General features: G+C 56.2%; 1 long non-coding RNA gene across 1 annotated transcript in view; it reads right to left on the bottom strand.

Moving 5' to 3' along the window:
* LOC137561073 (uncharacterized) overlaps positions 1–24,622 on the bottom strand; it is a 53,600-nt gene extending 28,978 nt beyond the window's left edge. The window contains exon 1 of the long non-coding RNA XR_011029869.1: positions 24,382–24,622. This is a non-coding gene — a long non-coding RNA (uncharacterized lncRNA). The remainder of the gene's footprint in view (positions 1–24,381) is intronic.
* Positions 24,623–25,137: the final 515 nt, after the last annotated feature.

Below are 25,137 nucleotides of genomic sequence, written 5' to 3'. Positions count from 1 at the left end.
TTTGACGTAATAGCTGGTGGCAGAGTGGCAGCAGAAGGTAATTCTGTGTACCCTGGCAGTGGGAAACACAGACAGACAGCAGAAGGGCAGTACACAGCAGCAGCCCACTGTAGGTGTGAAATGTGTGGCTGCAGGCGACGTAATAGTCAAAGTGAACCAGGCTGGCTTAGTGAGCAGGAGCCAGGAGGTGGTAAAGGGTGGTAAGGCACATTAACGATGGTACTAAGTTCCGGCAGCCAGTTCATGTCCCCCTCTCGCCGACAACAGGGGCCAGGAACTCGCCTTCCACCCACGCCTGGTTCATCTTGAGAAACGTCAGTCTGTCCACAGACTTGTGAGACAGACGTGAGCGTTTCTCGGTGACCACGCCACCAGCTGCACTGAAGCAGCGCTCGGACAGCACGCTGGAAGGGGGGCAGGACAGCACTTCCAGGGCGTACTGCGCCAGCTCGCTCCAGATCTCCATGCGCTTGACCCAATACTCCATGGGATCAACAGGGGCATCGCTGTCAAGCCCGCTGTAGGACCCCATGTAGTCAGCCACCATGCGGGTCAGGCGCTGGCTGTGACCGGAGGAGGATGCTGCTGCATGCATCTCCTCTCTAGTCACTGCTGCCGGAGCCTCTACAGTCCTGTAGAGCTCGTGGCTGAGAGACAGCAGGTCTGTGGGGCGCTTGCTGCTGCTGGATGCAGGCACCTGCTGCTGCCTCTGTGCTGGCTGCTGGACAGTGGGGGTGGAAGGCTGGGGGAAGGCTTCCTCCAAGCGCTCAACAAGGGCCTGCTGCAAGCTCCTTATTTGTTGCGCTGGGTCTCCTCCTGCAGGCGGCAGGAACTGGCTCAACTTCCCCTTGAGGCGTGGGTCCAACATCATGCTGATCCAGATGTCCTCCCTCTGCTTCATCTGGATCACCCTGGGGTCCCTGCGCAGGCACGTCAGCATGTGCGCTGCCATTGGGAAGAGGCGGGCCACGTCTGCTGGCACATCGACGTCAGTGCTGTCCTCCTCATCCTCCTCCTCTGCTGCCTCATCCTCTCTCCACCCCCGCACCAACTCAGCTGCACTGCGCTGATCCCCCTCATCAGCAGCCAGGTCAGGGACCTCCACCAAGTCCTCCTCCTCCTCCCCCTCAGAGGTGGACTGTGCAGCTGCTTGCCGCTCCTGCTGGTCCAAGGCTGCCGCTCCCTGTGCCAGCAAAGCATCGAGTGCCCTGTTCAGCAGAGAAACCAGGGGCACCCACTCGCAGACCATAGCATGGTCCCTGCTCACCATGTTTGTGGCCTGCAGGAAGGGAGCCAGCACTAAGCACACCTGCTGCATGTGCCTCCAGTCATCATCGGGGACGATGGACGGGATGTTGCTGGTCTTGTCCCTTCTCTGAGCTGCGGAAACAGTGGCCAGGGCAAGGTAGTGGTTGACAGCGTGCTTCTGTTCAACCAGACGCTCCAACATCGCCAGGGTGGAGTTCCAGCGAGTCGGAACGTCAATGATCAGCCGATGGCGTGGCAGATCCAGCTCCTTTTGCACGTCTTCCAGGCTCGCACAGGCTGCAGCCGAGCGCCGGAAGTGACGCACAACGTTCCTTGCCGTTTCCAGCAGCTCGTCCATCCCCTGGTAGGTGCGCAGGAACTTCTGCACCACCAGGTTCAGCACGTGGGCAAGACAGGGGATGTGGGTCAGGTTTCCCCTGTCTATGGCAGCAACCAGATTGGCCCCATTGTCGGACACCACCTCTCCGACTCTGAGGCCTCTGGGGGTCAGCCAAATCCGCTCCTGCTCCTGGAGTTTGGCCAACACGTGGGCTGCCGTCAGCTTGGTCTTGCCAAGGCTGACCAAGTGCAGCAGCGCTTGGCAGTGGCGGGCCTTCACACTGCTGCTGAGGCGGGGGGTTTGGCCAGGTGTGGCGGAGGATGGCAGAGGATCGGAGGAACCCGCTGCAGTTCCCCTGACCCTGCGGGGTGGCACCACCCACTGTGTTGCTGCTGCTGCTGTGCCCGCTGCTGCTCTCCCATCCTCACCCCCTTCCACCAAGCTGACCCAGTGGACAGTGAAGGACAGGTAGCGGCCTGTCCCGAAGCGGCTGCTCCAGGAGTCCATGGTGACGTGGACCCTTTCACCAACCGCGTGCTCCAGCCCTCGCTCCACATTGGCCATCACAAAGCGGTGCAGTGCAGGAATGGCCTTGCGGGCGAAGAAGTGTCTGCTGGGGAGCTGCCAGTCTGGGGCTGCACAAGCAAGCAGCGCCCGCATGTCGCTCCCCTCCTGCACGAGCGTGTACGGCAGGAGTTGGGAGCACATGGCCCGTGCCAGCAAGCCGTTCAGCTGCCGCACGCGACGGCTGCTGGGAGGCAGAGCCCTAACCACCCCCTGGAAGGACTCGCTCAAAAGGCTCTGGCGTGCCTTTTTGCTGGCACGGGAATCAGCAGACGGAGCAGAGGAGGCCACTGAGGACTGGCTGCCAGAACAGGCCTCAGTGTCGGCGGCAGGAGTTGCAGAGGGGGGAGGAGCAGGGCGTTTCCGCACTCCTGCTGGTGCTGCTGGAGGAGCAGGAGGGCGGGTGGCTGCTGTTGCTGCTGCTGCTGCTGAAGGCTGTGCAGTGATGGGATTGGTGCCACTGCCAGCACCAGATGCCTTCAGCCTCTGGAACTCCTCATGCTGGTGGAAGTGTTTCGCAGAAAGGTGGTTGATCAGCGAGCTGGTGCTGAACTTCAAGGGGTCTGCACCTCTGCTCAACTTCCGCTGACAGTGGTTGCAAGTGGCGTACTTGCTGTACACTGTGGGCATGGTGAAAAACCGCCAGATTGGTGACAAAAACATCCCCCTACGGCATGGAAGCGCTGCTGCCTGTTTCCCTGTGGTGGTTGGGGGGGGGGGGGGGTCTTGGGTGCGGCTGGTGGTGGTACTGGCTGATGCTGCTGCTGCTGCTGCTGAGCCTGAGACACCAGCAGGCTGTGGGACGCTGCCAATGCTTGCAATGATGCGCCTCCTTGCAAGGCCCACAACCGCATCCTCCTCCTCCTCCTCAGAGCTGCTGAGGACGACATCCTCTGGATGTGTTGGCACCCAGTCTCTGTCTGTCACCGGGTCATCATCATCATGCCCCTCCTGAAACATGTCCTGCTCTGATGATGACCCCCCAAACTCCTCTGCTGATGCATGGATGGGACGCTTGACTGTCGCCACAGTCTTGCTGTCCAATCCCTCCTCCCCCAAAGTGCCCATCAGCATCTCCTCCTCCAAATCGCCAACAACAGCATTCAATTGACTCATCATGCCTGGGGTCAAAAGAGTGCTGAGTGACAGGTCGGCGACTGACGGTGAACTGGCCTCCTCCCCAGGCCCTGCTGGGCGGCTGCTGCGAACAGGGGTGGTGGTGGTGAGGGTGGAGGCCTCGGATGCAGAGCTGATGGCGGGCTGCTCATCCTCCGTCATGAGTTGCACCACAGTGTCTGCATCCTTTTCCTCAATGGGACGTTTCCGACCCGGCTGGAGGAAAATGGGAGCAGGTGCTACACGCTGCTGCTGCTGTGTCTCTGCAGCGTGAGTTGCAGATGCTCCTCCTGGGCGGCGCCCAAGGCGTCCACGGCCAGTGGCTATGGGAGGAATGTTAGCCACTGACGCTGCTGCTGCTGCTGCGGAACTGTGCATGGTGGCGCGCCCGCGGCCGCGGCTTGCCACAATGCTGCTCCCTCTCTTCCTGATTCCCTTGCTGCCCTTCCCCTTGCCCAAACCGCGCTGGCTGCCACTTCCAGACATCTTCAATGTTTTGGGCGTATAGACAAAAGTTTTGTAAAAGGGCGGGTGAAAAGTGGGGTACTTTAATGGAGTGGGTTGGTTGGTGAGGTGACTGAGTGAGTGTCCCCTAGTACAGTAAGTAAGTATTAACAGTCAGGAAGTACAACTAGCAGTTACAATAATCAGTAGTAGTAATCACAAGTAAATTTAGTGTGTGTACACTCAGACAGTGAGTGCACGCACGCAGGAGCTAGTAGCCTATGGACACAGTGACTGAGTGTCCTAGACTCCTAGTACGGTAAGAGTAAGTAAGTAGTAACAGTAAGTAGAACTAACTAATAACAATAATCAATCAGCGATCAGAAGGAAATGGAGTGTGGGTGGTGTGTGTGTACACTCAGACAGTGAGTGCACGCACGCAGGAGCTAGTAGCCTATGGACACAGTGACTGAGTGTCCTAGACTCCTAGTACAGTAAGAGTAAGTAAGTAGTAACAGTAAGTAGAACTAACTAATAACAATAATCAATCAGCGATCAGAAGGAAATGGAGTGTGGGTGGTGTGTGTACACTCAGACAGTGAGTGCACGCACGCAGGAGCTAGTAGCCTATGGACACAGTGACTGGGTGTCCTAGACTCCTAGTACAGTAAGAGTAAGTAAGTAGTAACAGTAAGTAGTAGAACTAACTAATAACAATAATCAATCAGCGATCAGAAGGAAATGGAGTGTGGGTGGTGTGTGTACACTCAGACAGTGAGTGCACGCACGCAGGAGCTAGTAGCCTATGGACACAGTGACTGAGTGTCCTAGACTCCTAGTACAGTAAGTAGTAACAGTAAGTAGTAGAACTAACTAATAACAATAATCAATCAGCGATCAGAAGGAAATGGAGTGTGGGTGGTGTGTGTACACTCAGACAGTGAGTGCACGCACGCAGGAGCTAGTAGCCTATGGACACAGTGACTGAGTGTCCTAGACTCCTAGTACAGTAAGTAGTAACAGTAAGTAGTAGAACTAACTAATAACAATAATCAATCAGCGATCAGAAGGAAATGGAGTGTGGGTGGTGTGTGTACACTCAGACAGTGAGTGCACGCACGCAGGAGCTAGTAGCCTATGGACACAGTGACTGAGTGTCCTAGACTCCTAGTACAGTAAGAGTAAGTAAGTAGTAACAGTAAGTAGAACTAACTAATAACAATAATCAATCAGCGATCAGAAGGAAATGGAGTGTGGGTGGTGTGTGTACACTCAGACAGTGAGTGCACGCACGCAGGAGCTAGTAGCCTATGGACACAGTGACTGGGTGTCCTAGACTCCTAGTACAGTAAGAGTAAGTAAGTAGTAACAGTAAGTAGTAGAACTAACTAATAACAATAATCAATCAGCGATCAGAAGGAAATGGAGTGTGGGTGGTGTGTGTACACTCAGACAGTGAGTGCACGCACGCAGGAGCTAGTAGCCTATGGACACAGTGACTGAGTGTCCTAGACTCCTAGTACAGTAAGTAGTAACAGTAAGTAGTAGAACTAACTAATAACAATAATCAATCAGCGATCAGAAGGAAATGGAGTGTGGGTGGTGTGTGTACACTCAGACAGTGAGTGCACGCACGCAGGAGCTAGTAGCCTATGGACACAGTGACTGAGTGTCCTAGACTCCTAGTACAGTAAGAGTAAGTAAGTAGTAACAGTAAGTAGAACTAACTAATAACAATAATCAATCAGCGATCAGAAGGAAATGGAGTGTGGGTGGTGTGTGTACACTCAGACAGTGAGTGCACGCACGCAGGAGCTAGTAGCCTATGGACACAGTGACTGGGTGTCCTAGACTCCTAGTACAGTAAGAGTAAGTAAGTAGTAACAGTAAGTAGTAGAACTAACTAATAACAATAATCAATCAGCGATCAGAAGGAAATGGAGTGTGGGTGGTGTGTGTACACTCAGACAGTGAGTGCACGCACGCAGGAGCTAGTAGCCTATGGACACAGTGACTGAGTGTCCTAGACTCCTAGTACAGTAAGTAGTAACAGTAAGTAGTAGAACTAACTAATAACAATAATCAATCAGCGATCAGAAGGAAATGGAGTGTGGGTGGTGTGTGTACACTCAGACAGTGAGTGCACGCACGCAGGAGCTAGTAGCCTATGGACACAGTGACTGAGTGTCCTAGACTCCTAGTACAGTAAGAGTAAGTAAGTAGTAACAGTAAGTAGAACTAACTAATAACAATAATCAATCAGCGATCAGAAGGAAATGGAGTGTGGGTGGTGTGTGTACACTCAGACAGTGAGTGCACGCACGCAGGAGCTAGTAGCCTATGGACACAGTGACTGGGTGTCCTAGACTCCTAGTACAGTAAGAGTAAGTAAGTAGTAACAGTAAGTAGTAGAACTAACTAATAACAATAATCAATCAGCGATCAGAAGGAAATGGAGTGTGGGTGGTGTGTGTACACTCAGACAGTGAGTGCACGCACGCAGGAGCTAGTAGCCTATGGACACAGTGACTGAGTGTCCTAGACTCCTAGTACAGTAAGTAGTAACAGTAAGTAGTAGAACTAACTAATAACAATAATCAATCAGCGATCAGAAGGAAATGGAGTGTGGGTGGTGTGTGTACACTCAGACAGTGAGTGCACGCACGCAGGAGCTAGTAGCCTATGGACACAGTGACTGAGTGTCCTAGACTCCTAGTACAGTAAGAGTAAGTAAGTAGTAACAGTAAGTAGAACTAACTAATAACAATAATCAATCAGCGATCAGAAGGAAATGGAGTGTGGGTGTGTGTACACTCAGACAGTGAGTGCACGCACGCAGGAGCTAGTAGCCTATGAACACAGTGACTGAGTGTCCTAGACTCCTAGTACAGTAAGAGTAAGTAGTAACAGTAAGTAGAACTAACTAATTACAATAATCAATCAGCGATCAGAAGGAAATAGAGTGTGTGTTGTGTGTGTACACTCAGACAGTGAGTGCGCACACGCAGGAGCTAGTAGCCTATATGAACAGTGACAGTGAGTGTCCCTACGGGTACAGTAAGAGTAAGTAGTAAGTAAGTACAACTAACAATAATCAATCAGTAATCAGAAGGAAATAGAGTGTGTGTACACACAGACAGTGAGTGAGTGCACACACGCAGGAGCTAGCTAGTAGCCTATAAACAGTGACAGTCAGTGAGTGTCCTACTCCTAGTACAGTATAACTACAATACTATTAGTAAAGGACAGCAGAAATACTGGTATAGATGATGAGAGAAATAAACAGAGGACAGCTGCCCACAGAGGCAAGGCCCCCCTGAGGCCTAAACCTGTAAGCTTGCAGCAGCTGCCTGTCTCTAATGTAACACACAAGCTACTAACTAAAATACAATGTCTATCTAAATAACAACAATACAGGTGTATATGGCAGGTGTAGGTGAGCAAAAACGCTAGGTAAATGAACACAATAGAGCACTTGCTAAGCCAAAGCACAAAGGAGCAGATCTCTCTCTGTACAAGTCTCAGGCAAGCATGGAAAACCCGAACATGGCGGCCGCTATTTATAGGGTAGGGGCTGGCCAGGGTCCCCCTCTGTGATTGGCTGCCGTCAGAGGGCCTGGGAGCCCTCTGATTGGCTCTAAGCACATCAATCTGGGCTATGACGCTATTCGAGCTCGGTACCGAGCTCGAATAGCGCCGGTTTGCTCGAATAGCTCGAATAGTGAATGGGCTATTCGAGTGTTCTCGAATAGCCCATTCGAATAGCTACAGCTATTCGGAGCTCGAATACCGAGCTCGAATAGCTGAAAAAGAGCTCGAATATTCGAGCTACTCGAATATTCGAGCTCTGCTGAGCACCACTAACCTCTACACACACACACCATGCTGGGCACTGTAGTGCCCCACCAACCTCTACACACACACACACACACACACCATGCTGGGCCCTGTAGTGCCCCACCAACCTCTACACACACACACACACACACACACACACACACCATGCTGGGCCCTGTAGTGCCCCACCAACCTCTACACACACACTCCATGCTGGGCACTGTAGTGCCCCACCAACCTCTACACACACACACACCATGCTGGGCCCTGTAGTGCCCCACCAACCTCGACACACACACACACACCATGCTGGGCCCTGTAGTGCCCCACCAACCTCTACACACACACACACACACACACCATGCTGGGCCCTGTAGTGCCCCACCAACCTCTACACACACACACACACACACCATGCTGGGCCCTGTAGTGCCCCACCAACCTCTACACACACACCATGCTGGGCCCTGTAGTGCCCCACCAACCTCTACACACACACACACACACACACACACCATGCTGGGCCCTGTAGTGCCCCACCAACCTCTACACACACACACACACACACACACACACACACACCCCATGCTGGGCCCTGTAGTGCCCCACCAACCTCTACACACACACACACACACACACACCATGCTGGGCCCTGTAGTGCCCCACCAACCTCTACACACACACACACACACACACACACACACACACACACACACACACACACACACACACACCCCATGCTGGGCCCTGTAGTGCCCCACCAACCTCTACACACACACACACACACACACACACACCATGCTGGGCCCTGTAGTGCCCCACCAACCTCTACACACACACACACACACACACACCATGCTGGGCCCTGTAGTGCCCCACCAACCTCTACACACACACACACACCATGCTGGGCCCTGTAGTGCCCCACCAACCTCTACACACGCACACAAACACACACGCACACACACACCATGCTGGGCCCTGTAGTGCCCCACCAACCTCTACACACACACACACACACACACACACACACACACACACACCATGCTGGGCCCTGTAGTGCCCCACCAACCTCTACACACACACACACACACACACCCCATGCTGGGCCCTGTAGTGCCCCACCAACCTCTACACACACACCATGCTGGGCCCTGTAGTGCCCCACCAACCTCTACACACACACACACACACACACACACACACACACCATGCTGGGCCCTGTAGTGCCCCACCAACCTCTACACACACACACACACCATGCTGGGCCCTGTAGTGCCCCACCAACCTCTACACACACACACACACACCATGCTGGGCCCTGTAGTGCCCCACCAACCTCTACACACGCACACAAACACACACGCACACACACACCATGCTGGGCCCTGTAGTGCCCCACCAACCTCTACACACACACACACACACACACACCATGCTGGGCCCTGTAGTGCCCCACCAACCTCTACACACACACCATGCTGGGCCCTGTAGTGCCCCACCAACCTCTATACACACACACACACACACACACACACACACCATGCTGGGCCCTGTAGTGCCCCACCAACCTCTACACACACACACCATGCTGGGCCCTGTAGTGCCCCACCAACCTCTACACACACACACACCATGCTGGGCCCTGTAGTGCCCCACCAACCTCTACACACACACACACACACACACAATGCTGGGCCCTGTAGTGCCCCACCAACCTCTATACACACACACACTCCATGCTGGGCCCTGTAGTGCCCCACCAACCTCTACACACACACACACACCCCATGCTGGGCCCTGTAGTGCCCCACCAACCTCTACACACACACACACACACACACACACACACCCCATGCTGGGCCCTGTAGTGCCCCACCAACCTCTACACACAGACACACCATGCTGGGCCCTGTAGTGCCCCACCAACCTCTACACACACACACACCATGCTGGGCCCTGTAGTGCCCCACCAACCTCTATACACACACACCATGCTGGGCCCTGTAGTGCCCCACCAACCTCTACACACACACACCAAGCTGGGCCCTGTAGTGCCCCACCAACCTCTATACACACACACCATGCTGGGCCCTGTAGTGCCCCACCAACCTCTACACACACACACCATGCTGGGCCCTGTAGTGCCCCACCAACCTCTACACACACACACACACACACACACCATGCTGGGCCCTGTAGTGCCCCACCAACCTCTACACACACACACACCATGCTGGGCCCTGTAGTGCCCCACCAACCTCTACACACACACACCATGCTGGGCCCTGTAGTGCCCCACCAACCTGTACACACACACACACACACACACACCATGCTGGGCCCTGTAGTGCCCCACTAACCTCTATACACACACACCATGCTGGGCCCTGTAGTGCCCCACCAACCTCTACACACACACACACCATGCTGGGCCCTGTAGTGCCCCACCAACCTCTACACACACACACACCATGCTGGGCCCTGTAGTGCCCCACCAACCTGTACACACACACACACACACACACCATGCTGGGCCCTGTAGTGCCCCACTAACCTCTATACACACACACCATGCTGGGCCCTGTAGTGCCCCACCAACCTCTACACACACACACACCATGCTGGGCCCTGTAGTGCCCCACCAACCTCTACACACACACCATGCTGGGCCCTGTAGTGCCCCACCAACCTCTACACACACACCATGCTGGGCCCTGTAGTGCCCCACCAACCTCTACACACACACCATGCTGGGCACTGTAGTGCCCCACCAACCTCTACACACACACCATGCTGGGCACTGTAGTGCCCCACCAACCTCTACACACACACACACACACACACCATGCTGGGCCCTGTAGTGCCCCACCAACCTCCACACACACACACACACACACACCATGCTGGACCCTGTAGTGCCCCACCAACCTCTACACACACACCATGCTGGGCCCTGTAGTGCCCCACCAACCTCTATACACACACACACCATGCTGGGCCCTGTAGTGCCCCACCAACCTCCACACACACACACACACACCATGCTGGGCCCTGTAGTGCCCCACCAACCTCTACACACACACACACCATGCTGGGCACTGTAGTGCCCCACCAACCTCTACACACACACACACACACACACACACACACACCCCATGCTGGGCCCTGTAGTGCCCCACCAACCTCTACACACACACACACCATGCTGGGCACTGTAGTGCCCCACCAACCTCTACACACACACACCATGCTGGGCACTGTAGTGCCCCACCAACCTCTACACACACACACACACACACCATGCTGGGCCCTGTAGTGCCCCACCAACCTCTACACACACACACCATGCTGGGCCCTGTAGTGCCCCACCAACCTGTACACACACACACACACACACACACACCATGCTGGGCCCTGTAGTGCCCCACTAACCTCTATACACACACACCATGCTGGGCCCTGTAGTGCCCCACCAACCTCTACACACACACACACCATGCTGGGCCCTGTAGTGCCCCACCAACCTCTACACACACACACACCATGCTGGGCCCTGTAGTGCCCCACCAACCTCTACACACACACCATGCTGGGCCCTGTAGTGCCCCACCAACCTCTACACACACACCATGCTGGGCCCTGTAGTGCCCCACCAACCTCTACACACACACCATGCTGGGCACTGTAGTGCCCCACCAACCTCTACACACACACCATGCTGGGCACTGTAGTGCCCCACCAACCTCTACACACACACACACACACACACACCATGCTGGGCCCTGTAGTGCCCCACCAACCTCTACACACACACACACACACACACCATGCTGGGCCCTGTAGTGCCCCACCAACCTCCACACACACACACACACACACACCATGCTGGACCCTGTAGTGCCCCACCAACCTCTACACACACACACACACCATGCTGGGCCCTGTAGTGCCCCACCAACCTCTATACACACACACACCATGCTGGGCCCTGTAGTGCCCCACCAACCTCCACACACACACACACACCATGCTGGGCCCTGTAGTGCCCCACCAACCTCTACACACACACACACACACACACACACACACACACACCATGCTGGGCACTGTAGTGCCCCACCAACCTCTACACACACACACACACACACACACACCCCATGCTGGGCCCTGTAGTGCCCCACCAACCTCTACACACACACACACCATGCTGGGCACTGTAGTGCCCCACCAACCTCTACACACACACACCATGCTGGGCACTGTAGTGCCCCACCAACCTCTACACACACACACACACACACCATGCTGGGCCCTGTAGTGCCCCACCAACCTCTACACACACACACCATGCTGGGCACTGTAGTGCCCCACCAACCTCTACACACACACACACACACACACACACCATGCTGGGCCCTGTAGTGCCCCACCAACCTCTACACACACACACACACACACACACACACCATGCTGGGCCCTGTAGTGCCCCACCAACCTCTACACACACACACCATGCTGGGCCCTGTAGTGCCCCACCAACCTCGACACACACACACACACCATGCTGGGCCCTGTAGTGCCCCACCAACCTCTACACACACACACACACACACACACACACACACACACACACACACACACACACACCATGCTGGGCCCTGTAGTGCCCCACCAACCTCTACACACACACGCACACACACACCATGCTGGGCCCTGTAGTGCCCCACCAACCTCTACACACACACACACACACACACACACACACACACACACACACACACACACACACACACACCATGCTGGGCCCTGTAGTGCCCCACCAACCTCTACACACACACACACCATGCTGGGCCCTGTAGTGCCCCACCAACCTCGACACACACACACCATGCTGGGCCCTGTAGTGCCGCACCAACCTCTACACACACACACACACCATGCTGGGCCCTGTAGTGCCCCACCAACCTCTACACACACACACACCATGCTGGGCCCTGTAGTGCCCCACCAACCTCTCTACACACACACACACACACACACACACCATGCTGGGCCCTGTAGTGCCCCACCAACCTCTACACACACACAATGCTGGGCCCTGTAGTGCCCCACCAACCTCTACACACACACACCATGCTGGGCCCTGTAGTGCCCCACCAACCTCTACACACACACACCATGCTGGGCCCTGTAGTGCCCCACCAACCTCTACACACACCATGCTGGGCCCTGTAGTGCCCCACCAACCTCTATACACACACACACTCCATGCTGGGCCCTGTAGAGCCCCACCAACCTCTACACACACACGCACACACCATGCTGGGCCCTGTAGTGCCCCACCAACCTCTACACACACACACACACACCATGCTGGGCACTGTAGTGCCCCACCAACCTCTACACACACACACACACACACACCATGCTGGGCCCTGTAGTGCCCAACCAACCTCTACACACACACACACACACACACACCATGCTGGGCCCTGTAGTGCCCAACCAACCTCTACACACACACACACACACACACACACACACACACACACACCATGCTGGGCACTGTAGTGCCCCACCAACCTCTACACACACACACACACACACACCATGCTGGGCCCTGTAGTGCCCAACCAACCTCTACACACACACACACACACACACACCATGCTGGGCCCTGTAGTGCCCAACCAACCTCTACACACACACACACACACACACACACACACACCATGCTGGGCCCTGTAGTGCCCCACCAACCTCTACACACACACTCCATGCTGGGCACTGTAGTGCCCCACCAACCTCTACACACACACACACCATGCTGGGCCCTGTAGTGCCCCACCAACCTCGACACACACACACACACACACACACACACACACACACACACACACACCATGCTGGGCCCTGTAGTGCCCCACCAACCTCTACACACACACACCATGCTGGGCACTGTAGTGCACCACCAACCTCTACACACACACACACACACCATGCTGGACCCTGTAGTGCCCCACCAACCTCCACCCACACACACACACACACCATGCTGGGCCCTGTAGTGCCCAACCAACCTCTACACACACACACACACACACACACACACACACACCATGCTGGGCACTGTAGTGCCCCACCAACCTCTACACACACACACACACACCATGCTGGACCCTGTAGTGCCCCACCAACCTCCACCCACACACACACACACACCATGCTGGGCCCTGTAGTGCCCAACCAACCTCTACACACACACACACACACACACACACACCATGCTGGGCACTGTAGTGCCCCACCAACCTCTACACACACACACACACACACACACCATGCTGGGCCCTGTAGTGCCCAACCAACCTCTACACACACACACACACACACACACCATGCTGGGCCCTGTAGTGCCCAACCAACCTCTACACACACACACACACACACACACACACACACCATGCTGGGCCCTGTAGTGCCCCACCAACCTCTACACACACACTCCATGCTGGGCACTGTAGTGCCCCACCAACCTCTACACACACACACACCATGCTGGGCCCTGTAGTGCCCCACCAACCTCGACACACACACACACACACACACACACACACACACACCATGCTGGGCCCTGTAGTGCCCCACCAACCTCTACACACACACACACACACACACACACACACACACACACACACACACACACACACCATGCTGGGCACTGTAGTGCACCACCAACCTCTACACACACACACACACACACACACAATGCTGGGCACTGTAGTGCACCACCAACCTCTACACACACACACCATGCTGGGCCCTGTAGTGCCCCACCAACCTCTATATACACACACACACACACCATGCTGGGCCCTCTAGTGCACCACCAACCTCTATACACACACACCATGCTGGGCCCTGTAGTGCCCCACCAACCTCTACACACACACACCATGCTGAGCCCTGTAGTGCCCCACCAACCTCTACACACACACACCATGCTGAGCCCTGTAGTGCCCCACCAACCTCTACACACACACCATGCTGAGCCCTGTAGTGCCCCACCAACCTCTACACACACACACACACACACACACACCATGCTGGGCCCTGTAGTGCCCCACCAACCTCTACACACACACCATGCTGGGCCCTGTAGTGCCCCACCAACCTCTACACACACACACACATCCCATGCTGGGCCCTGTAGTGCCCCACCAACCTCTACACACACACACACACACACACACACACACACCATGCTGGGCCCTGTAGTGCCCCACCAACCTCTACACACACACCATGCTGGGCCCTATAGTGCCCCACCAACCTCTACACACACACACACACACACACACACACACACACACACACACACACACCATGCTGGGCCCTGTAGTGCACCACCAACCTCTATACACACACACACACACACCATGCTGGGCCCTGTAGTGCCCCACCAACCTCTCCCCACACACCATGCTGGGCCCTGTAGTGCCCCACCAACCTCTCCCCACACATAGATGCAGACAGGCCATGCTGGGCCCTGTAGTGCCCCACCACCCTCTCCCTACATCTACACACACGCACACACATACACACACACACACACACACACCATGCTGGGCACTGTAGTGCACCACCAACCTCTACACACACACACACACACACCATGCTGGGCCCTGTAGTGCACCACCAACCTCTACACACACACACACACCATGCTGGGCCCTGTAGTGCACCACCAACCTCTACACACACACACACACCATGCTGGGCACTGTAGTGCCCCACCAACCTCTATACATACACACCATGCTGGGCCCTGTAGTGCCCCACCAACCTCTACACACACACCATGCTGGGCCCTGTAGTGCCCCACCAACCTCTACACATACACACACACACACCATGCTGGGCCCTGTAGTGCCCCACCAACCTCTACACACACACACACCATGCTGGGCCCTGTAGTGCCCCACCAACCTCTACACACACACACACACCATGCTGGGCCCTGTAGTGCCCCACCAACCTCTACACACACACACACCATGCTGGGCCCTGTAGTGCCCCACCAACCTCTACACACACACACACCCCATGCTGGGCCCTGTAGTGCCCCACCAACCTCAACACACACACACACCATGCTGGGCCCTGTAGTGCCCCACCAACCTCTATACACACACACCATGCTGGGCCCTGTAGTGCCCCACCAACCTCTATACACACACACCATGCTGGGCCCTGTAGTGCCCCACCAACCTCTATACACACACACCATGCTGGGCCCTGTAGTGCCCCACCAACCTCTACACACACACACCATGCTGGGCCCTGTAGTGCCCCACCAACCTCTACACACACACACACACACCATGCTGGGCCCTGTAGTGCCCCACCAACCTCTACACACACACACACACCATGCTGGGCCCTGTAGTGCCCCACCAACCTCTACACACACACACACCATGCTGGGCCCTATAGTGCCCCACCAACCTCTACACACACACACCATGCTGGGCCCTGTAGTGCCCCACCAACCTGTACACACACACACACACACCATGCTGGGCCCTGTAGTGCCCCACTAACCTCTATACACACACACACACACCATGCTGGGCCCTGTAGTGCCCCACCAACCTCTACACACACACACACCATGCTGGGCCCTGTAGTGCCCCACCAACCTCTACACACACACCATGCTGGGCCCTGTAGTGCCCCACCAACCTCTACACACACACCATGCTGGGCCCTGTAGTGCCCCACCAACCTCTACACACACACCATGCTGGGCACTGTAGTGCCCCACCAACCTCTACACACACACACACACACACCATGCTGGGCCCTGTAGTGCCCCACCAACCTCCACACACACACACACACACACACACACACACACACACACACACACACACACACACACACACACACACCATGCTGGACCCTGTAGTGCCCCACCAACCTCTACACACACACACACACCATGCTGGGCCCTGTAGTGCCCCACCAACCTCTATACACACACACACCATGCTGGGCCCTGTAGTGCCCCACCAACCTCCACACACACACACCATGCTGGGCCCTGTAGTGCCCCACCAACCTCTACACACACACACACACACACACACACACACACACCATGCTGGGCACTGTAGTGCCCTACCAACCTCTACACACACACACCATGCTGGGCACTGTAGTGCCCCACCAACCTCTACACACACACACCATGCTGGGCACTGTAGTGCCCCACCAACCTCTACACACACACACCATGCTGGGCACTGTAGTGCCCCACCAACCTCTACACACACACACACACACACACACACCATGCTGGGCCCTGTAGTGCCCCACCAACCTCTACACACACACTCCATGCTGGGCACTGTAGTGCCCCACCAACCTCTACACACACACACCATGCTGGGCCCTGTAGTGCCCCACCAACCTCGACACACACACACACACACCATGCTGGGCCCTGTAGTGCCCCACCAACCTCTACACACACACACACCATGCTGGGCCCTGTAGTGCCCCACCAACCTCTACACACACACGCACACACACACACACCATGCTGGGCCCTGTAGTGCCCCACCAACCTCTACACACACACACACACACACACACCATGCTGGGCCCTGTAGTGCCCCACCAACCTCTACACACACACACACACACACACACACACACACACACACACCATGCTGGGCCCTGTAGTGCCCCACCAACCTCTACACACACACACACCATGCTGGGCCCTGTAGTGCCCCACCAACCTCGACACACACACACCATGCTGGGCCCTGTAGTGCCCCACCAACCTCTACACACACACACACACCATGCTGGGCCCTGTAGTGCCCCACCAACCTCTACACACACACACACACCATGCTGGGCCCTGTAGTGCCCCACCAACCTCTCTACACACACACACACACACACACCCCATGCTGGGCCCTGTAGTGCCCCACCAACCTCTACACACACACAATGCTGGGCCCTGTAGTGCCCCACCAACCTCTACACACACACACCATGCTGGGCCCTGTAGTGCCCCACCAACCTCTACACACACACACCATGCTGGGCCCTGTAGTGCCCCACCAACCTCGACACACACACACCATGCTGGGCCCTGTAGTGCCCCACCAACCTCTACACACACACACCATGCTGGGCCCTGTAGTGCCCCACCAACCTCTACACACACACACACACCATGCTGGGCCCTGTAGTGCCCCACCAACCTCTCTACACACACACACACACCATGCTGGGCCCTGTAGTGCCCCACCAACCTCTCTACACACACACACACACACACACACACACAATGCTGGGCCCTGTAGTGCCCCACCAACCTCTACACACACACACCATGCTGGGCCCTGTAGTGCCCCACCAACCTCTACACACACACACCATGCTGGGCCCTGTAGTGCCCCACCAACCTCTACACACACACACACACCATGCTGGGCCCTGTAGTGCCCCACCAACCTCTACACACACACACACACACACCATGCTGGGCCCTGTAGTGCCCCACCAACCTCTACACACACACACACCATGCTGGGCCCTGTAGTGCCCCACCAACCTCTATACACACACACACTCCATGCTGGGCCCTGTAGTGCCCCACCAACCTCTACACACACACACACACACACCATGCTGGGCCCTGTAGTGCCCCACCAACCTCTACACACACACACACACACCATGCTGGGCACTGTAGTGCCCCACCAACCTCTACACACACACAATGCTGGGCCCTGTAGTGCCCCACCAACCTCTCTACACACACACACACACACACACACCATGCTGGGCCCTGTAGTGCCCCACCAACCTCTACACACACACAATGCTGGGCCCTGTAGTGCCCCACCAACCTCTACACACACACACCATGCTGGGCCCTGTAGTGCCCCACCAACCTCTACACACACACACCATGCTGGGCCCTGTAGTGCCCCACCAACCTCTACACACACACACACCATGCTGGGCCCTGTAGTGCCCCACCAACCTCTACACACACACACACCATGCTGGGCCCTGTAGTGCCCCACCAACCTCTACACACACACACACCATGCTGGGCCCTGTAGTGCCCCACCAACCTCTATACACACACACACTCCATGCTGGGCCCTGTAGTGCCCCACCAACCTCTACACACACACACACACACACACACACCATGCTGGGCCCTGTAGTGCCCCACCAACCTCTACACACACACACACACCATGCTGGGCCCTGTAGTGCCCCACCAACCTCTACACACACACACACACCATGCTGGGCCCTGTAGTGCCCAACCAACCTCTACACACACACACACACACACACACACACACCATGCTGGGCCCTGTAGTGCCCCACCAACCTCTACACACACACTCCATGCTGGGCACTGTAGTGCCCCACCAACCTCTACACACACACACACCATGCTGGGCCCTGTAGTGCCCCACCAACCTCGACACACACACACACACACCATGCTGGGCACTGTAGTGCACCACCAACCTCTATACACACACACACTCCATGCTGGGCCCTGTAGTGCCCCACCAACCTCTACACACACACACACACACACACACACACACCATGCTGGGCCCTGTAGTGCCCCACCAACCTCTACACACACACAATGCTGGGCCCTGTAGTGCCCCACCAACCTCTACACACACACACCATGCTGGGCCCTGTAGTGCCCCACCAACCTCTACACACACACACACACACACACACACCATGCTGGGCCCTGTAGTGCCCCACCAACCTCTACACACACACAATGCTGGGCCCTGTAGTGCCCCACCAACCTCTACACACACACCATGCTGGGCCCTGTAGTGCCCCACCAACCTCTACACACACACACACCATGCTGGGCCCTGTAGTGCCCCACCAACCTCTACACACACACACACACACACACACACCATGCTGGGCCCTGTAGTGCCCCACCAACCTCTACACACACACACACCATGCTGGGCCCTGTAGTGCCCCACCAACCTCTATACACACACACACTCCATGCTGGGCCCTGTAGTGCCCCACCAACCTCTACACACACACACACACACACCATGCTGGGCCCTGTAGTGCCCCACCAACCTCTACACACACACACACACACACACACACACACCATGCTGGGCCCTGTAGTGCCCCACCAACCTCTACACACACACACACACCATGCTGGGCCCTGTAGTGCCCAACCAACCTCTACACACACACACACACACACACACACACCATGCTGGGCCCTGTAGTGCCCCACCAACCTCTACACATACACTCCATGCTGGGCACTGTAGTGCCCCACCAACCTCTACACACACACACACCATGCTGGGCCCTGTAGTGCCCCACCAACCTCGACACACACACACCATGCTGGGCCCTGTAGTGCCCCACCAACCTCTACACACACACACACACACACACACCATGCTGGGCACTGTAGTGCACCACCAACCTCTACACACACACACACACCATGCTGGGCCCTGTAGTGCCCCACCAACCTCCACCCACCCACACACACACACACCATGCTGGGCCCTGTAGTGCCCCACCAACATCTACACACACACACACACACACACCATGCTGGGCACTGTAGTGCACCACCAACCTCTACACACACAGACACACACACACACACACACACACACACACACACACACAATGCTGGGCACTGTAGTGCACCACCAACCTCTACACACACACACCATGCTGGGCCCTGTAGTGCCCCACCAACCTCTATACACACACACACACACACACCATGCTGGGCCCTGTAGTGCACCACCAACCTCTATACACACACACCATGCTGGGCCCTGTAGTGCCCCACCAACCTCTACACACACACCATGCTGAGCCCTGTAGTGCCCCACCAACCTCTACACACACACCATGCTGAGCCCTGTAGTGCCCCACCAACCTCTAAACACACACACACACACACCATGCTGGGCCCTGTAGTGCCCCACCAACCTCTACACACACACCATGCTGGGCCCTGTAGTGCCCCACCAACCTCTACACACACACACATCCCATGCTGGGCCCTGTAGTGCCCCACCAACCTCTACACACACACACACACACCATGCTGGGCCCTGTAGTGCCCCACCAACCTCTACACACACACACACACACACACACACACACACACACCATGCTGAGCCCTGTAGTGCCCCACCAACCTACACACACACACACACACACACACACACACTCACTCCATGCTGGGCCCTGTAGTGCCCCACCAACCTCTCCCCACACACCATGCTGGGCCCTGTAGTGCCCCACCAACCTCTCCCCACACATAGATGCAGACAGGCCATGCTGGGCCCTGTAGTGCCCCACCACCCTCTCCCTACATCTACACACACGCACACACACACACACACCATGCTGGGCCCTGTAGTGCCCCACCAACCTCTACACACACACACACACCATGCTGGGCCCTGTAGTGCCCCACCAACCTCCACCCACCCACACACACACACACCATGCTGGGCCCTGTAGTGCCCCACCAACATCTACACACACACACACACACACACACCATGCTGGGCACTGTAGTGCACCACCAACCTCTACACACACACACACACACACACACACACACACACACAATGCTGGGCACTGTAGTGCACCACCAACCTCTACACACACACACCATGCTGGGCCCTGTAGTGCCCCACCAACCTCTATACACACACACACACACACACACACACCATGCTGGGCCCTGTAGTGCACCACCAACCTCTATACACACACACCATGCTGGGCCCTGTAGTGCCCCACCAACCTCTACACACACACCATGCTGAGCCCTGTAGTGCCCCACCAACCTCTACACACACACCATGCTGAGCCCTGTAGTGCCCCACCAACCTCTACACACACACACACACACACCATGCTGGGCCCTGTAGTGCCCCACCAACCTCTACACACACACCATGCTGGGCCCTGTAGTGCCCCACCAACCTCTACACACACACACATCCCATGCTGGGCCCTGTAGTGCCCCACCAACCTCTACACACACACACACACACCATGCTGGGCCCTGTAGTGCCCCACCAACCTCTACACACACACACACACACACACACACACACCATGCTGGGCCCTGTAGTGCACCACCAACCTCTATACACACACACACACCATGCTGAGCCCTGTAGTGCCCCACCAACCTACACACACACACACACACACACACTCACTCCATGCTGGGCCCTGTAGTGCCCCACCAACCTCTCCCCACACACCATGCTGGGCCCTGTAGTGCCCCACCAACCTCTCCCCACACATAGATGCAGACAGGCCATGCTGGGCCCTGTAGTGCCCCACCACCCTCTCCCTACATCTACACACACGCACACACACACACACACCATGCTGGGCCCTGTAGTGCCCCACCAACCTCTACACACACACACACACCATGCTGGGCCCTGTAGTGCCCCACCAACCTCCACCCACCCACACACACACACACCATGCTGGGCCCTGTAGTGCCCCACCAACATCTACACACACACACACACACACACACCATGCTGGGCACTGTAGTGCACCACCAACCTCTACACACACACACACACACACACACACACACACACACACACACACACAATGCTGGGCACTGTAGTGCACCACCAACCTCTACACACACACACCATGCTGGGCCCTGTAGTGCCCCACCAACCTCTATACACACACACACAGACACACACACACCATGCTGGGCCCTGTAGTGCACCACCAACCTCTATACACACACACCATGCTGGGCCCTGTAGTGCCCCACCAACCTCTACACACACACCATGCTGAGCCCTGTAGTGCCCCACCAACCTCTACACACACACCATGCTGAGCCCTGTAGTGCCCCACCAACCTCTACACACACACACACACACACCATGCTGGGCCCTGTAGTGCCCCACCAACCTCTACACACACACCATGCTGGGCCCTGTAGTGCCCCACCAACCTCTACACACACACACATCCCATGCTGGGCCCTGTAGTGCCCCACCAACCTCTACACACACACACACACACCATGCTGGGCCCTGTAGTGCCCCACCAACCTCTACACACACACACACACACACACACACACACACACACCATGCTGGGCCCTGTAGTGCACCACCAACCTCTATACACACACACACACCATGCTGAGCCCTGTAGTGCCCCACCAACCTACACACACACACACACACACACACACACACACTCACTCCATGCTGGGCCCTGTAGTGCCCCACCAACCTCTCCCCACACACCATGCTGGGCCCTGTAGTGCCCCACCAACCTCTCCCCACACATAGATGCAGACAGGCCATGCTGGGCCCTGTAGTGCCCCACCACCCTCTCCCTACATCTACACACACGCACACACGCACACACACACACACACACACACACACACACACACACACACCATGCTGGGCACTGTAGTGCACCACCAACCTCTACACACACACACACACCATGCTGGGCCCTGTAGTGCACCACCAACCTCTACACACACACACACACACACCATGCTGGGCCCTGTAGTGCACCACCAACCTCTACACACACACACACACCATGCTGGGCACTGTAGTGCCCCACCAACCTCTATACACACACACCATGCTGGGCCCTGTAGTGCCCCACCAACCTCTACACACACACCATGCTGGGCCCTGTAGTGCCCCACCAACCTCTACACACACACCATGCTGGGCCCTGTAGTGCCCCACCAACCTCTACACATACACACACACACCATGCTGGGCCCTGTAGTGCCCCACCAACCTCTACACACACACACACCATGCTGGGCCCTGTAGTGCCCCACCAACCTCTACACACACACACACACCATGCTGGGCCCTGTAGTGCCCCACCAACCTCTACACACACACACACCCCATGCTGGGCCCTGTAGTGCCCCACCAACCTCTACACACACACACACCATGCTGGGCCCTGTAGTGCCCCACCAACCTCTACACACACACACACCATGCTGGGCCCTGTAGTGCCCCACCAACCTCTACACACACACACACACACACACACACACACACCATGCTGGGCCCTGTAGTGCCCCACCAACCTCTACACACACACACACACACACACACACCATGCTGGGCCCTGTAGTGCCCCACCAACCTCTACACACACACACACACACACACACACACACACACACACACACACACACACACACACCATGCTGGGCCCTGTAGTGCCCCACCAACCTCTACACACACACACACACACACCCCATGCTGGGCCCTGTAGTGCCCCACCAACCTCTACACACACACACACACACACCATGCTGGGCCCTGTAGTGCCCCACCAACCTCGACACACACACACACACACACACACACACACACACACACACACACTCCATGCTGGGCCCTGTAGTGCCCCACCAACCTCTCCCCACACACCATGCTGGGCCCTGTAGTGCCCCACCAACCTCTCCCCACACATAGATGCAGACAGGCCATGCTGGGCCCTGTAGTGCCCCACCACCCTCTCCCTACACAGGCAGGCATGGGGACAATGTTAATACATGTACCTGTTCAGTGTAACAGGCCCAACTGGCCATATAGACATGAAACCCACATTGCTGGATCATGTTTACCTTCACAGTGAGTGTGCTCAAATGGCACCAGATGACAGAAGCTCCCATCCCCAAAGACACTCACCAGGGTGGTCTCTCTCCTGGGCAGCAGCATGGGACATCATCTGGACAGTGTTATTCGGGAGCTCCTGGGCTCTGGCTGGCAGTCTGCTATAGTCCATGGGTATCAGCAGCCAGCACATGGTCAGCAGTAAACACAGGGGAGACAGATAGCATGTGGCTGCTCCGCACATCTCTCCACTGCAGAGTTCAGTGCACTTCTTTGAAATGATTCCTTCCTGATGTCTGGGCCAAATTCCAATTAGCAGGGGAGTGGTGTGACTAGCAACTACAGTAGCTGCTGCTAGCCACACTCTCCCCAATGACATGACTCAAATGATTCCTTCATGATCCGGTTCTTTTCAATGGATTGAATGAAATGAATCGATTCATTGAAAAGAATCACTAGAAGCTCACTGACTCCTAGCTGGAAGGGCTGTGTATTAGTGTTGTCCGGATCATGAACGAATCGGATCTTTGATCCGAATCTATTTTGTGAGTCGAATCATCCGAATCATCAAAATGAGTGATTCGGATCGCAAAAGGGGCGGGGCCATGAGTGACACGCCCCCTCTCAGCGGGCAGCGGGGTCCTGGAAGCAGAGCTGAGATGGATCGCTCTGTTGTATGGGAGGCAGCCTTGCAGGGAGACAGGTAGATGAGAGAGAGGGGACATGGGTGCCACTGCCAGATATGTGTAGAGCACACATACTGGCTATAATGTACTGCCCATTATAGGCTGTCTGTTCCGTAGTTGTGCACAGTGATCACATGGGAAGCTT

This window comes from Hyperolius riggenbachi, chromosome 1 (assembly GCF_040937935.1).
Source record: "Hyperolius riggenbachi isolate aHypRig1 chromosome 1, aHypRig1.pri, whole genome shotgun sequence".
Lineage (NCBI taxonomy): Eukaryota > Metazoa > Chordata > Amphibia > Anura > Hyperoliidae > Hyperolius > Hyperolius riggenbachi.
Note: the sequence above shows the minus strand (reverse complement) of the source record. Positions and strands in the feature narration are given on the sequence as shown.